The 14,879-nt window shown below is 54.7% G+C and overlaps 2 protein-coding genes across 5 annotated transcripts in view; one reads left to right on the forward strand and one right to left on the reverse strand.

The window, feature by feature from the left end:
- CRYBA4 (crystallin beta A4) overlaps positions 1–4,098 on the reverse strand; it is a 29,500-nt gene extending 25,402 nt beyond the window's left edge. For both annotated transcript variants that reach the window (XM_041729033.1, XM_041729032.1), the window contains exon 1: positions 3,648–4,098. The gene's annotated coding sequence lies outside the window, so the exon portion shown is untranslated. The remainder of the gene's footprint in view (positions 1–3,647) is intronic.
- The window catches only part of TPST2 (tyrosylprotein sulfotransferase 2), a 53,069-nt gene continuing 40,791 nt past the window's right edge, over positions 2,602–14,879 (forward strand). For 2 of the 3 annotated variants that reach the window (XM_041729027.1, XM_041729030.1), the window contains exon 1: positions 2,602–2,679. The gene's annotated coding sequence lies outside the window, so the exon portion shown is untranslated. The remainder of the gene's footprint in view (positions 2,680–14,879) is intronic. The other variant, XM_041729028.1, reaches the window with a different exon arrangement.

Consider the following 14,879-nt stretch of genomic DNA (forward strand, 5'->3'; position numbering starts at 1 on the left):
GTCCACTCCTTCTACCACCATGCTGAGTCTACATCTCAGCTCTGACATTTACAAGCTGTTGCCTGTGGTCAAGACAAATTACCCGATGGAGCCTCTGTTTCCTCATCTGTAAAATGGAAGTGATGAGGTTGTTGGGAGGAGTAAAGGATCAATTTGTCTGTTACACATATAAGGAGCCTAAAGCGCAGTCAGTCCCTGAATCATCATGAGCATCATCGTCTCCAACGTCAGAGCTGGAAAGAGTTTTAGAATCGACGTGTCTTGTGCCACATTTATTCTTCCTGCTTCTGACAAGTATTGGCTGAGGGCCTCCTGAGTGCTGGGGAAACAGGTTGGGGGAGAAGACAGAAGAGGCCCCTACCCGGTTGTTCAGAAACTGGTGGGGCAGACAGGCCGGGATCTTTCATTTGCTTGCAAAAGTCACATCAAATTCCTGGGTGGTGTGGTCTGGTGTCCATCTCATCAGGATCTCCTGGGGGCAGGTAGGCTTCCTCAAGGAGGGGACAGCCAGCTCGAGACCTGGAGGGGTTTGCTGAGTTAGAGGGCTGATAGGGGAAGGTCCAACCTAGAAACCAGATCTTCTGGCCCCCTTTAGCCCTGCAACTGAGATCTGCTAATTGTGTCTTCCAGACATCTCTGGAACGTGAACACTCCCTCCATGCCACTGGCCCTGCCTGGGGTTGGCTGCCTCCTCCAGAGGACTTCAACCGCCTCCAAATCATCTTTCCTGCCTGTCCTGCTCCACAGAGTAGCCAGTGGGTCTTTGCAGAAAGCAAAACTAACCACGTCCTTCCCCAGCGGAACACCTTCCATGTCTCTCCATGCTGTAAGATGAAGTCCTGCCTCCTTTGCACAGTTGTTGAAGCCCTGTAGCATCCAGACCCTGCAGACCCCTCTGACCTCCTATCTCTCCCTTGCCCCGCATCCCGTCCACTGCACTGCACACCAGTCTGCATCTGAAAAGTGCCTCCTGCTGGACCTCTCACCTGCTGATCCCTGTGATTCACACAGGCTTCCACGCTTCAGGCCTTAGTGTAAACACTCCTGGCCCTCCCTCCCTGGTCCCAGTTAATCCCCTGTTTTCTCTTCCCCGATAAGAGGTGCCTGCTTTATCGTGCATGCTTGTTGAAGGGTCTGGTTGGATGCAGGGGGCTTGTCCTCCTGTCACCTGCTGAATCCCGGTGCTTGGCACAAGGCGTTCAGGAGATGCTGTTGCTAGCTAGAATGCAACAAAACAAATGATCCCCATTCAGATCTCTTCTCTTGATCTCCATCTCTCCACCCACAAAGGGGCCTTAGAAGACACCCAGCAGAGTTACTATGCAGTTAGTCATACAAAACCTCTAATATGTGTTTTTCAGTAATAGCCGGCTTCATGGAGTCAGGGGATTTCACAGTGTCAGATGCAACACGTTCTACATGGGGAGGCATTCTTTACTGGATCCATGAATGAATTAGTGAAGAGCTATGAATGAATGCGTGGCTAGCCATGGGCAAATTACTAAATATCTGTACACCTTGGTTTTCTTATCTGTGAGATGGGGATGACAATAGACCTATCACACAGGCTATTAGTAGTTTAAATTCGTAAATATAGAAATGTCTAGATAAATGTTTCCTACTTAGTGCGTGTGTCTGCTGTTATGGTTGCAACTATTACGGAAATGTATTAAAACAAACAAACATAGAAGCCTGGGTGGCTCAGTGGTTGAGCGTCTGCCTTTGGCTGAGGTCGTGATCCCGGGGTCCTGGGATCGAGTCCCACGTCGGGCTCCCCGCAGGGAGCCTGCTTCTCCCTCTGCCTGTGTCTCTGCCTCTCTCTGTGTCTCTCATGAATAAATACATAAAATCTTAAAAAAAATAAAAACAAAGAACAAAGGTTCACAATGAAAAGTAAGCCGCATCCTTTCATCCCCTTCCTTCAATGCATACGCACATAATAGATGTATTATACACCCATTTCGCAGACAGAGAAGCGGAGGCACAGAGAGGTTCAATACCCTGAGGCCTGTCAGCCTGGAGTTTTGTTTTACTCGTGTATGTGGAGGTTTCTCAACCTCAGCACAACCGACCTTTCAGGCCGGGCGAGGGCGAGGGCGAGGGCGAGGGCGAGGGCGAGGGCGAGGGCGTGGGGAGGGGCTGGGGTACGGCACGACGCCCAGGAGCCGCCCAGGAGCCCTGGGGCTACCCTGCCCGTACCCTCCCCTCCAGCCCGTACCCTGCGTCGGTCGGACAACCTCGGGCCCCGGATGTGCCTCCAGGTGTTGTACAACGTGCTCGGGGCGGCGCTGGGGCTGGGGCCAAAGCGCCCCGTTCCCTCCCCCGTCCCCCGCGGGGCACACGCGGCAGCGCGAGGCCCTCGGCTCGGCGTCTCGCCTCTGACAGCGCGTCCCGGCGGCCACGGCGCTTCGCGGCCCCCGCACAGAGCGGTGCCGGCAGGAGGAGGGCGGGGCCGCGGAGGGGACTTCCGGGGCGGGGCCGGCTCGGGGCCGCCCCGCCCCCGCCCCCGCGCAGGCCCGGGGCGGGAGCGGCCGGGGGCGGGGCCGCGCCGGACACGCCCCGTGACGTCACGGCGCCGCGGCCCCGCCCCCGCGCGCGGGCCCTCCCCCTCCCCGGCCGGGGCGGCTGGCCAGCCCGGAGTCGCGGGGCGCGCGGGGGCTCGTGGCCGGCGGCCGCACGGTAGGTGGCCGTGGGGGGCGCGGGGCGCGGGGCGCGGCGCCGGCGGGGCGCCCGTGGAGGGCCGGCGGGCGCCGAGGAGCCCCCAGCCCGGGCCCGCGGCGGCTGGAGGCGGCGGGCAGGCGGCGCGCGCGGCCGGTCCGCGGGGTGCGGCAGAGCCCCGGCGCCCCGACCGCGCTCCCCGCCCGGGGGCCCGCGCCCGGCGGCGCTCGGCGTCCGTGGGGGCGGGGCGGGGCGGGGCGGGGCGGCGTGTCCCGGGTCGGGGTCCCCCCCCGGCCTGCGGGGACCCCGGGCGGGCGCCGGGACGCGCGGGGGGCGCGCGCAACTTAACTTGCGGAGCTGCAGTTGCGAGGCGCGTCCGGAGCGGAGGCGTGGGGGGCGCGCACCGCCGGGGCCCGGGTCGGAGCAGCGCGGCGGGCTTGGGGTCAGCGGCGACGAGGGGTTCGTCCGGCGGCCCCGCCGCCCCGCAGCCCCCGCCGCCCCGCCGCCCCCGCCGCCCCGCCGCCCCCGCCGCTGGTTGGCGAAGCCGGGAAGGGGCCCGGGTCGCCGGGGCGGCGTGGCGGGACCGTGTGGGGCAGAGGGCAGAGCGCAGCTCAGGCTCCCCCCCCAACGCCGTCCTGCCCTGGGAGGGAGGGTGGGCACCGTCCAGGGGACTGCGGTTGTTCCGAGGCCCTGTGCCCATCACTTGCTCACTTCCCCTTCTGCAGATGGGGAAACTGAGGCTAAGAAAGGTCATGCGCCCACGGCCCTGGGAGGCCCACAGGTGGATGTGGCCGAGCTGAGACCCTCCCTCCCAGGCCTCCTGACTGCATGTGCGGGTGTTGGTGAGGCGAGTTGGCAAACTCCTACTCATCCTTCAGAAGCCTCAGGCAGCGCCCCGTCCTGGAAGCCTCCTCTGGTCCCCTGCAGGCATTGTTGGGCGCTTCCTGTTTTGAAACCCACAGGGGCAGCTGGCGCGTTCCCTCACTTACCAGCCTCCCTGCAGGTCTGTCTCCGGTCCTGGGCTGTGGACCCTTCTCCTTGTACCCCATCGCCTATCCTTGTACCCTTCTCCTTGTACCCCATCGCCTGTCCTTTCATTCAGCTGGGTGGCCTGATGACAAGGCCAGGCCTCTGGCGTTGGGCAAATCTCCGGGTGACTCACTCTGGTTTAGTAGTGATGTAGTCTGTGCCAGTCGTTCCTCCTTATCCAGCCTCAGTTTCCATGACTGTGAAATTGGGTGTGTTGAGTCATTCGTGGACCAGTTTACCCTACTGAATCCCTGTTGTAGTATTCTATTATTTACCCAATGGATGTGTTTTTATCACCTCATTTTTTAGAACTTCATGTAATCCCTTTATAGCAGCCTCACTGAGATAGAATTCATATATCCTGCAATTGACCCTTAAAAAAAAAAAAGCATTCAATTCAGTGTTGTTGTTGTTGTTGTTGTTTTTTTTTTTGATTTTTTTTTAGGATATGCAGAGATGTTGCAACCACCATAACTAACCTAATTCTAAAACATTTCATCACCCAAAAAGAAACCCTGGGCCCATCAGCAATCACTCCTCAATCCCTCCATCTCCAACCCCTGGCAAGCACTAATCTACTTTCCATCTCTATGGATTTGCCCGTGCTGGACGTTTCCTGTAAATGGAGTCGGCACAATGTGGCCTTTTGCAACTGGTGCTGTTCACTTAGAACAATTCAGAGGCCGATCCATGTGGTGGTTTATAGCAGTTCTTCATTAAACCTTTTTTTTTTTTTTTTTAAGTATTTCATTACTTTTTTTTAACAGTTTTTTTTCTTAAGATTTATTTATTTATTGGAGAAAGAGAGAGTGAGAGCATGAGGGGAGGAGGGGGGACAGAGGGAGGAGGAGTGGGGAAGCAGACTCCCTGCTGAGTATAGAGCCTGAGCCTCAGGGCTGGATCTCATGACCCTGAGATCTGGACCTGAGCCGAAACCAAGAGTCAGACGCTTAACCCACTGAAGCACCCAGGTGCCGCAGTATTTCGTTACTTTTTTTTTTTTAAGTTTTTTTATGTTAATTCCAGTATAGTTAACATACGATGTCATATTAGTTTTGTTTGTTGTATTTCATTACCTTTTAATGGTTGAATAATATTCCCTTGCAGGGATATAACTCTATTCATCCACTTCTCAGCTGGTGGACATTATTTCTACTTTTTTGGCTGTTGTAACACTGCTGTGAACATTCGTGTACAAGTCTGCGTGTGCGCATATGTTTTCAGTTCTCCCGGGTATATCCCTGGGAGTGGAGTTGCTGGATCGGATGGTAATTCTATGTTTAACCTTTTGAAGAAGTGCCAGTTTTCCCAAGCAGCTGCCCCGTTTCACAATCCCACCAACCACGGATAAGGGTACCGATCATTTTAAGTAAATATAGTCTCCGGAGCAGTCATAATCTTTGAAATCACTGGCTTCAATGTGCTTGTTAAAAATTATTTTTCCAATATGCATTGGATTAAATGCCTCATTAGCAGAATAAGGAGTGTCCTTCAGGTCACCCAGGAACATCTCTGGGACCATCAAGAAATCAGAAATCAAGCCCATGGAGCGCTTCGCCCAGGTGTGTGTGTGCTTCCGTCGTTTCTGTAACAGGGACATCCTTGCTGAGGGCCTTCAACCAGACCCTGTGCAGGACAGGGGGCAGTGAGGAGCCCAGGGGCTTGCAGTGCCCACCCCAGGACCTGGTGGTGCTGATTAGGAACCTGTGCAGAGGGGATAGGAAGAGTGAGAACCGCCCAGACCTTCCCACCCCACACCAGCTGGGTGGCCCTTCACAGTGAGGACCTGCGGAAGCCAGTCTCTCAGCTTCGAAAGGGAGTCTGGTCCTGCCCACCATCCCCCCACCCTCACCCCCCGGCCACCCATGCTCACCCTGAAGGTGACCTCTCCTCCCCTGGTGGCCAAATCTCCGGGTGACTCACTCTGGTTTAGTAGTGATGTAGTCTGTGCCAGTCATTCCTCCTTATCTGGCCTCAGTTTCCATGACTGTGAAATTGGGTTTCACAGGTGGGCCACCTGCGCAACCTCAGTGAGTCACTGCTTCTTCAACAAATGCCACCCCCTCCTCATCCCTGCCCCCAGACTAGAGACCTGCAGTCTGGAGTTATAGGTGCCTCATTGGTGCCCCTCAGGATGACACACAGACATCCCCTCCCTCCTCTTGGCATCGCCCCCAAGTCTGGGACCCCTCACCTCTTTGCCTCTGTGAGGTGGAGCCACCCAGAAAGCACCCAGGTCAGAGCATGGCATTTTCATGAAAGAACCAGGTTTCTTAAAAGTCACCAGTTCTTCCAGATGTTCTTAACCCTGTCATCTGCTAGTTCTGGAACGCAAGGCAGCATTTCCCTGTGCGTTCTGGGTTTGCACTGAGCAGCCTCGTCCTACCTGGGCGGCTGCTATTCAGAAGGGCCATTGAGACAGGCTCTGGCATTTGTAGCCAGCCCCTCCTGCTTTTGTTCATCTGTAACCACTTTCCTTTCCTGGTCCTTTTAAAATCAAGCATTCCTGTGTAGCCTGGGGAAATGGCAACAGGGTTCAAGAGGCTCAGCCTGGGTCTCTGGGCCTCGGTGTGTCCTGCTGGGGAGTGGGCGTGGACTGAGTCAGAACTTGGATGCGGTGCCACCTTGGGATTGGGAGGGCTGTCAAAAATATGTTATCGGCATGACTTTGTGAATTGTTTCGTAGTAAGAGAGGCAGAGCAGAAGTGGCTGGTGTTAGTGATTTGAAAGTCCAGCTATATACCTGCTTGGCTGGCTCTGATTTGCCTTGTGGCACTGCAGAAACTTGTCTGTAACAGCCGCTCCCGGCCTCCCCACCTGCCACCTGTTCCTGCCATCTGCAGTCCCCCTTCTCTGCTCTCGGCAGCCACACATTCACCCTGTCTGGAGCTACTCGAGAGAAGGTTCCAAGATGCCTGCCCTTCCCATGGCCCTTCTCTGGTCTCCTCCACTCTGGGTTGCGGCACGAGGTGGATTCATGGGAATGTTTCATTGAGACCAGCTCATTAGGTGGGCCAGACCCCAGGAATTGCAGGGCAGGGCTGCTGAGGACAGTGCCCACATGCCCTGGGGAGCCTCTGTGCCTGCCACCGGGGGAGGAACTTTGTGTTATCCTGCGTGCTCAGATGGTGGAGGCAAACGCAGGCCAGCCAGCTTGTCTGCCAAGTGCATTCTTGCACCAACCAGACTTTTGACCAGTCTGCTGTGGCCAGAAAGCCAGCTGGTGGCCAGAAAGTGGGCCTGGTGGTAGCATGCATACTCCAGGGCTTAGGCCTGCCTTAGAATCTAGTTGTTCCCCTCAGTGGCTGTGTGGTTGTATTCTTTGGCTGCTTTCCCAATGCATCCGTTTTCTAGTCTGCAGAATAGAGGTACAGATAGGACCTACCTCCTGGATTGGACCAGAGGGGATGGGGACGGGGGTGGGGATGGGGGTAAAGTGCTCACCTTGATACAAGGCAAAATGTGACAGCTCAGGGTCAGACAGGCTGTTGGGATCTTGAGCATGTCCCTTTGGGAGCCTCGGCGTCCCCATCTGTCAAAAGGCCATAATTACAACTGATATCAACAGAGCTCACCAGGTATGGGGCAGTGTTCTAGGCACTTTATTTACCTTAACTCATTTGATCTGCTCAGTGGCCATATGAATTGGACAAGCTAAGGCACAGAGAGGTGAAGTAATTTAGCACAAGGTCACCCCGCCAGGAAGTAGGAGAGGCAGGATTTGAATCCAGAGTCTACACTCTTAATTACCATCTTATCCCTTCTTCATACCCTGCCTTTTTTTTTTTTCTTTTTTTGATTTTATTTATTTTTTGAGTGAGAAGAGAGCACATGCAGGGGGGAGAGGGAGAAGCAGACTCCCAGGCTAGCAGGGAGCCCAAGGTGGGACTCGATCCAGGACCCTGGGATCATGACCTGAGCCAAAGGCAGACACTTAACCCACTGAGCCACTCAGGTGTCTCTTGATACCCTATCTTAATGCCCAGCACATAAGAAACACTCAGAAGGTGTCAGTTATTATTACTATATTACAGTGTTATATATTATTACAAATTATCATGTATTATTAATGCATGTTTATCCCATTCCCTGTCCATTTGTCCACACTCCATCCTGGATGACAGAACAAGTAGGGCTCTTGGCTTCTTACCCCACAACCCTGATCCCTCTACTCCCTCCCATTCCCCCACACTCCTGAGCAGATGGGGCTGGGTAGGAGCTTGGAGGCAGCTGAGTCCTATTTGGGCTTCTGAATCACGATGTGACACTGGGCAAGGTGCTTTCCCTCTCCAAGACTCAGTTTCCTCACACTGTGAAATGGACAGGTTGGACTTGTAACAAGCTGCCAATTGATGCCTTTGACCCAGACGATGGTTTTTGTTCAGTTTCCATTGGGTTTTATTTTATTTTTTAAATATTTTATTTATTTATTCATGAGAGACACACACACACAGAGGCAGAGACATAGGCAGAGGGAGAAGCAGGCTCCTCGCAGGGAGCCTGATGTGGGACTCGATCCCAGGACCTGGGATCCTGCCCTGAACTGAAGGCAGATGCTTTAACCACTGAGCCACCCAGGCGTCCCTGGGTTTTATTTTAAATGGAACTGACGTTCAGTTGTTTTTTAGAGAATCATCCAATTTCCCACTTCTTTTGGGAACTCAGGAGCTAGGGCCAAACTGGAGTGGCCTGAAGCTCCCCCTCGAATGCCCTGGGCTCTCCTGGTCATCACAGTCTTCACCATTCCCCACCATCGCATGCGTGACCTGTCTGCCCCAAGGGCTTGCTGGCCCAGTACAGGTCTTCACTGCTCTGAGGCCACCACGGGCCTGCCTGGGTGTACTTGAACAAGCAGTTCCATTGCTTTAAAAATAAAATTTTTTAACCACTGGTTTCCATGTTCTTCAAGAGTCCTTCCAGCTCTGCTTTTCTAGGACATCGGAGGTTGTCTGAGGCCTCCTGATACCTCTTCTGCCACTAGGAGCCTCAAGGCTTTTAACACATCAGGAGCTTGCCCCCATTTCACACTCCCTGCATGGAAGGCTCTGTCTCTGGACCCCAGGGTCCCACCTTATTTGGTTCCAGTCCCCACACAACCCACAGTGAGATATTCAGGGCGAGCTGAGACCCTTCTGCTGTGAGTACTGACAAGTATGTCTGTGTCCCAGCACATCTACATCACCTGCATGGCTCTGGGGACGCTTACTCTGTCCTCACAAGGGATCAGGGGAGGCATTGGTTATTGACCACTACATTTCCTGGAAACTGAGGCTCAGAGACTGTCGAGTCACTTCCCCTGAAGTCACACAGGCCTGATGTGACAGCATTGGAATTTGAACCCAGATCTGCCCAACTCCAGAGGCTGCCTGTGGGGTCATCCCTCCATCCCATCACGGCACAGATACCTGCTGAGTGACGCCCTCCGCTAGCCTCTATAGGTACCACTGTGTCCATGGCACCTGGCCCCGGACCTAGGTTAGTGGAGACACTTGGTAAAGGCTTGTGGGATAGAGATATGTGGCAGTTTTCAGCTAGATGCTGGGGTGCGGGATTTAAGAAGCCACCAGGTCCCCATTTTTCCTGGAGTGTTTACCCTCTGGTGGAGGAATCAGACAAGAAAAAAGTCAACCACATCCCTGACCCAAGATGTCTACCTAGAATGTTGGCAAACGACAGCCCCCAGGGCCCAGTCCAGCCCACTGCTTGTTTTTATAAATAAAGTTTTTTTTTGGAATACAGCCACACATTTATTTCCATTTTGTCGGTGGCTGCTTCTGAACCAGGAGGGCAGAGTTCAGAGACAGAGACCGTGTGGTCCACAAAATTGAAAGTATTTACCGCCAGGCCCTTTACAGAAAATCTGGCAACCCCTGATCTAATCATCTCTTGGGTCCCTTTAAGTTATACTATTTTGTAAGGTGATAGTAAAATAATGATTGCCTTTCATATTTGAGTGCCTGCTGGATACTTAGCTCTTTACGTGTGTTTTTTCTGAGCTCAACTGTTATCATGAGTGACACTCCTTTGTCTTCCTGTTATAGGTGAGAACGTGGAGGCTCTTAGAGTCTGTGGGTCAGGGCGTAGGTGAGGCCCATTGGAGCGAGGGTGTCGCCTTCTTACAGGGTCTTTTGCCGGAAACTTTCCCACACAGCTCAGAGAAGGTTTTGATTTCGACTGTCCGTGAGCATTAGGCTGCCTTCACTTCTTGATTGTCTGTTTCTGCATTCACTTCACAAATAGGGGGCCATGGGTAGCCTGGGTGGCTCAGAGGTTGTGCACCTGCCTTCAGCCCAGGACGTGATCCTGGAGACCTGGGATCGAGTCCTATGTCGGGCTCCCTGCATGGAGCCTGCTTCTCCTCCCTCTGCCTGTGTCTCTGCCTCTCTCTTTGTGTCTCTCATGAATAAATAAATAAAATCTTTAAAAAAACCCACAAAAACCAAATAGGGGGCCTTGCTAGGTCCTGTGAAGATAGGGGGAAAGGTCCAACTCTGCATTCCAGTGGAGGAGACAGCAAACCAGAGAGGCCACACAGGGTGTTGCGTGTTTTGGGGAATGCTGGTACATGGAAGGGAGGCAGTCAGGGAAGGCTGCCTGGAGGGGGTGGAGACTGGTACAAACTGTGCCAGTAGGAATTAGCTGGGTAGAAGAGGACAGGAAGGGTGTCCAAGGGGGAGGGAGCCACAGATGCAAAAGTTTGGAGGTGTGTGACTAGGCCTGGTAGGTCTGCTAGTGTTCATGGCCCAGACTTCCAGATGTTGGTACGTGCAGGGGTGGAGTGAGGTGTTAAGATTAGAGGTCAGCAGAAGTTGAGTCACAGCACAGTGTCCAGTGCTATCCTGGAGGGACTGGATTTCCCCCTGCAGAATGAGAGGCTTCCTCCCCAAGTCCCCGTCTACCCTTTGCTGACTCCCAGGAGAGTCACTGCTTGGTGCTAACTGAGCACTTCTCTCTGGGCTCCTGTTGTTTAACACAGAGCGCACTCCTGCTGGCTCCTCCTCCCCACCCCACCCCACCCCACCCCACCCCGGGCTCCCTGGTCCACCCCTACCCCCACCCCCAGCCAGGAGGTGGAAAGATCCCTGCATTTATTTTTGTAGTTTCTTTTTGATGAGGGCATGTTTTTCATCTCAGCCGGTGGGTTCTAGTTTCCTTTGAAAATGTTCTAACAATGTTCATTGAACAAATATATGAAACAGGTGAGAGTAATCAGGAAGGTGGTCCTCAGTAGGCGGGAATTTGGGCAGCCCCATGACGGGGTGGGGGGCTCAGAGGGGGCCAGGCTAGCAGGTGACCTTGCCCTTAAGGTCAGCTCCCTGAACAGGGGTGGGAAAGGACTCCTTTAGTTACAGGGTAGGAGGCAGGTCGCAGGAGCCGAGGTCCCAGTTCCAGGCTGTTCTGCTCCCCCATCTCGCTCCTGCTCCCCACATCTGGCAGGGTCTCTATTTTTGTCTCTCCCTGTCTCCTTCCCATCTCTATCTCCCTCTGTTCAGGTCTCCCCCTGACTCTGACTCTGTCTTCCCCCATCTCTATGCCTCTCCATCTCAGGCCAGCTGGCTCCCTCCATTTGTTCCTCTGTCTGCCCCCTCCCCCCAGGGGCACTACTTCCCCTCCACTCCCCGCCCCCAGCCCTTCCTTTATCTCATTAGAAACGCTCTGTCCCACTTCCTTTGACTGTGAGTGACATCCTGCCCCCCAGAACCTTCAGAACCGAACCTTCACAGAGCCCAGGGACCCCGCGACCACCCTCCCGAAGGCCTGGGAGATGGTGGTGGGCGCCTTCTGGCCTGGCCCAGGGAGGTTGGGAGCCCAGCGGAGGCAACACAGCACTGCAGGGGTTCTGAGTCCGCCCCCATGGGCAGCTCCGCCCCGGGGCCCCTGGTGCAGAGGTGGGCGGGGCTGGGGTGTGGGGGCCTGGAGGGCAGGCCCCAGGGGCGGGGGAGGCAGAGGAACAGGAAGCCTGGGTTGGCAGCGAGGGAGTGGAGTGCAGCTTTGGGTCTAACTTGGTTTGGGAGCTCACCTGGGCAGAGGTGCTGGTTACCCTGCCTCTGGGGATCCCCCAGAATCCGCACAGGGCAGGTGCAGGGCCCTGTGGGGTCGTTCGTCTCTCCTTCTGTCTCAGTGGGGCTGAGCTCCCTGGGGAGGCCCCAGCCTGTTCACAGCTCCGCAGTGCACACAGTAGGCCAGCCGCGCACATTTGCTGGCAAATTTGGGGGAGAATAGTGATACTAGAAAATGAGTCCAGCCTTTTCCTCTCACAGAGGGGACACTGAGGCCCCAGAGGTGATTTGCTCAGGTCATGAAAACAGGCTTGGAGTACAGCACAGATCTGGGTTCCCCAGGGTGAATGCAGTGCAGGGAGAGCCTTTAGCTGGTAGGTTCTCTGGTGGCCCTCTGTGGGTGTCAGGCGAGAACCCCCTCCTGGGAGGTAGGGCACTGGGGTTTAAAGCTGGCTTACCCTCCCCCCACCTGCTGGGGGAGTCCTGGCAAGTTCCTCCCCCCATCCTTGGCAGGGGGCAGGGTCTCTCCTTACCCTCCCAGTGATGAAACACAAGGCTTCTGAGAATAGCAGAGGGGGTCAATGGGATCAGAGGTCACTGACCTCACTGTGCTTCCTCTCAGGCAGGGGCTATGGCTGCCTTGGCCTTGGGCGCCTTGGGCCTCTGGTTAGATGTTGCTTGGATCATGAGGATCTCATTCTTTCACAAGGTCTTCTGCAACTTAGCTGGGAAAACCCAAAAGGAGAAGACATGGCTCCCCTTCTCAAAAGCATTCACTAGCTTCCTATTGCCTATAAAGGAGTGGGGGAGCCCCTTCTTATGGCACTCAAGGCCCCAAGGTCTGCCCCCCCCCCCCCCCCCCCGCCCTCCTCTCCTTCCTCCCTCTCCTCTTAAGCAGGTGTGTAGCAGGGCAGCACCTTTAGGCAAGCAGCATCCCCTGGAAAAGGAGCCTGAGAATTTGCATTTCTAATGGGTTCCCAGGCACTGCCCGCGCTGCTAGTCTGGGAACCCATTTTGGGAACTCCTGTAGTGGGGGTTAAGCGTGCTCTAAAGACCAGACCATGTCAGAGCGACACCCTGCCCTGCCACGTGCCTTCTGTGAGCTCTCCGGCAAGAACTTGAACTGCTCTGTGCCTCAGTTTCCTCGTCTATAAAATGGGATAATAATAGCACCGTTGTCATAGATGAGTTGTGAGGATCAATTGAACTAGTACATGTAGCTGCCCAGGAAAGCATCTGGGCACGAAGTAAGCAGCACGTGCGTGTTTGCTATTATTACTATTCCTGCTATTGTTGTTTTTATGACCATTAACCTTGAGCCGCACCGTGACTCTGACACTGTTGTGGTTACAGTGAGTCCTTTTGCTCTTCGTGATTCTCAGCCCGCTTGTCCACCTCGGGCCTCTCTGCTCATAAGCTCCGCCCTCCCCCGGGACACCTCACCGCCCTCTGCACCTGCTCCTGCGCTGCGCATCCTTCTCAGATTCCTCTCTGACCCTCCCCACCCCCTGCCCCTGCCAGCCAGAACCCACAGCCTTTCCTTGGACCTCCTTGGTCACGTGACTTATTTATTTCCCTGATCGGGCTCTCCTTTCGTTCTGCTCATTATCCAGTTGCTCCAGTATCGGTTTCCTGTGCTGGTGCAGGAGCTCCTTCGGATCTGACTTCTTGGGGCAGGTTCTGCTCATTATCCAGTTGCTCCAGCATCGGTTTCCTGTGCTGGTGCAGGAGCTCCTTCGGATCTGACTTCTTGGTGGCAGGTTCCTAGTGGAGCTGGGGTCGTGGCAGGGAGTGATGGGCACAGCCAAATGCGTGGTCGGGAGCCCACCTTCCGGAGGACGAGGATGCCCAGGCATGTGCTCCTTCGTTGAAAGGTGATTACTGACTTTATTGTCTCTTTGTCCAGCTCTGCTCTTTGGGGACCTTCTCCACTTGGGACAGGGGACTGAGGGCCCAGGTGAAGGGAGTAGTGAGGATTCCAGGGTGCTGTGTCTACCTCCAGCCATTCGGTTCCCAGATCCCTAAATATCTAGAACTTGCCAGTTCCTGACAAACAGGTGCACAAATATGTATCTTTCGTGTGTGGTGTCACTGGAACCTCAGAGTGATGCGAGGCACCTTTGAGAGGAGCCCTGATATGGTGGGAAGATGGGGTCATTTGAGCCGGACACATGGGAGTTAGAATGCCAGCCGGCTGGTGCCAGAGCTGTGGAACCTCAGGCCAGCCACCTCCCCTCTCTGGGCTTCAAGTTCCTCATCTGTAAAGTGGACATCATAGTAGTGACCATCTCTTGGGTTGCCAGGAAGATGGCAGAGAAGGTTTTCTGGTGCCTGATGCATAGAAGGTCTCAGTAATTCATAGCAGGAAGGATTATGTTGTTCACCCATTTCACAGATGAGGAAACAGGCTCAGAGATGTTCAGGGACTCTCCCCACACCTGGCCCTGTTCCTGGTGATGTCTAGGCAAGTCTGCAGATGGAAATACTTTCTAGCAAGGTCCTTGGCTTCCTCGGGGGCCCAAACCATTGTTCTGTAGGAAGAGGCTGCTCACTTACTCACTCTGGAGCAGCGCCCCCAGACGTCAGTGAGCCGTGTGAGGAGATGCCCCTTCTTTCTCAGGGCTTTTGAAAGCATTTTTTAAAAATTTTTTATTTATTTATGATAGTCACACAGAGAGAGAGAGAGAGGCAGAGACATAGGCAGAGGGAGAAGCAGGCTCCATGCACCGGGAGCCCGACGTGGGATTTGATCCCGGGTCTCCAGGATCAAGCCCTGAGCCAAAGGCAGGCGCCAAACCGCTGCGCCACCCAGGAATCCCTTCTCAGGGCTTTTGATATTCGGAGTGTTCTGAACAGCTCTTGAGGACTTTGAAACCCCTTGCTCTTATGCCTGCTTCATGAACAGGTGAGGGAGGAAACTGTCGAATCCCAGGCTTTGTTTGTCTGAGATGGAGACGATGGGGTGAGGAGGGGTAGAGGGGTGGCAGGTGCCTCTGTTAATGAGATGCCCAGGTAGGTGCGGCCCTGGAATCAAGCCTGCGAATTGTGCTCTTAACCCCCTGCCCATAATCCCACGTCTGTCCAGACCCACATGCCCACAGTATCACTGGGGGATGAAAGCCAAGTGCCGTAGGGATGAACCATAAAAAAAGGTGTAGGCCTTCTTATCTGGGGACATTACCTCCGGCAAAT

This window comes from Vulpes lagopus, chromosome 14 (assembly GCF_018345385.1).
Source record: "Vulpes lagopus strain Blue_001 chromosome 14, ASM1834538v1, whole genome shotgun sequence".
NCBI classification, from domain to species: Eukaryota; Metazoa; Chordata; class Mammalia; order Carnivora; family Canidae; genus Vulpes; species Vulpes lagopus.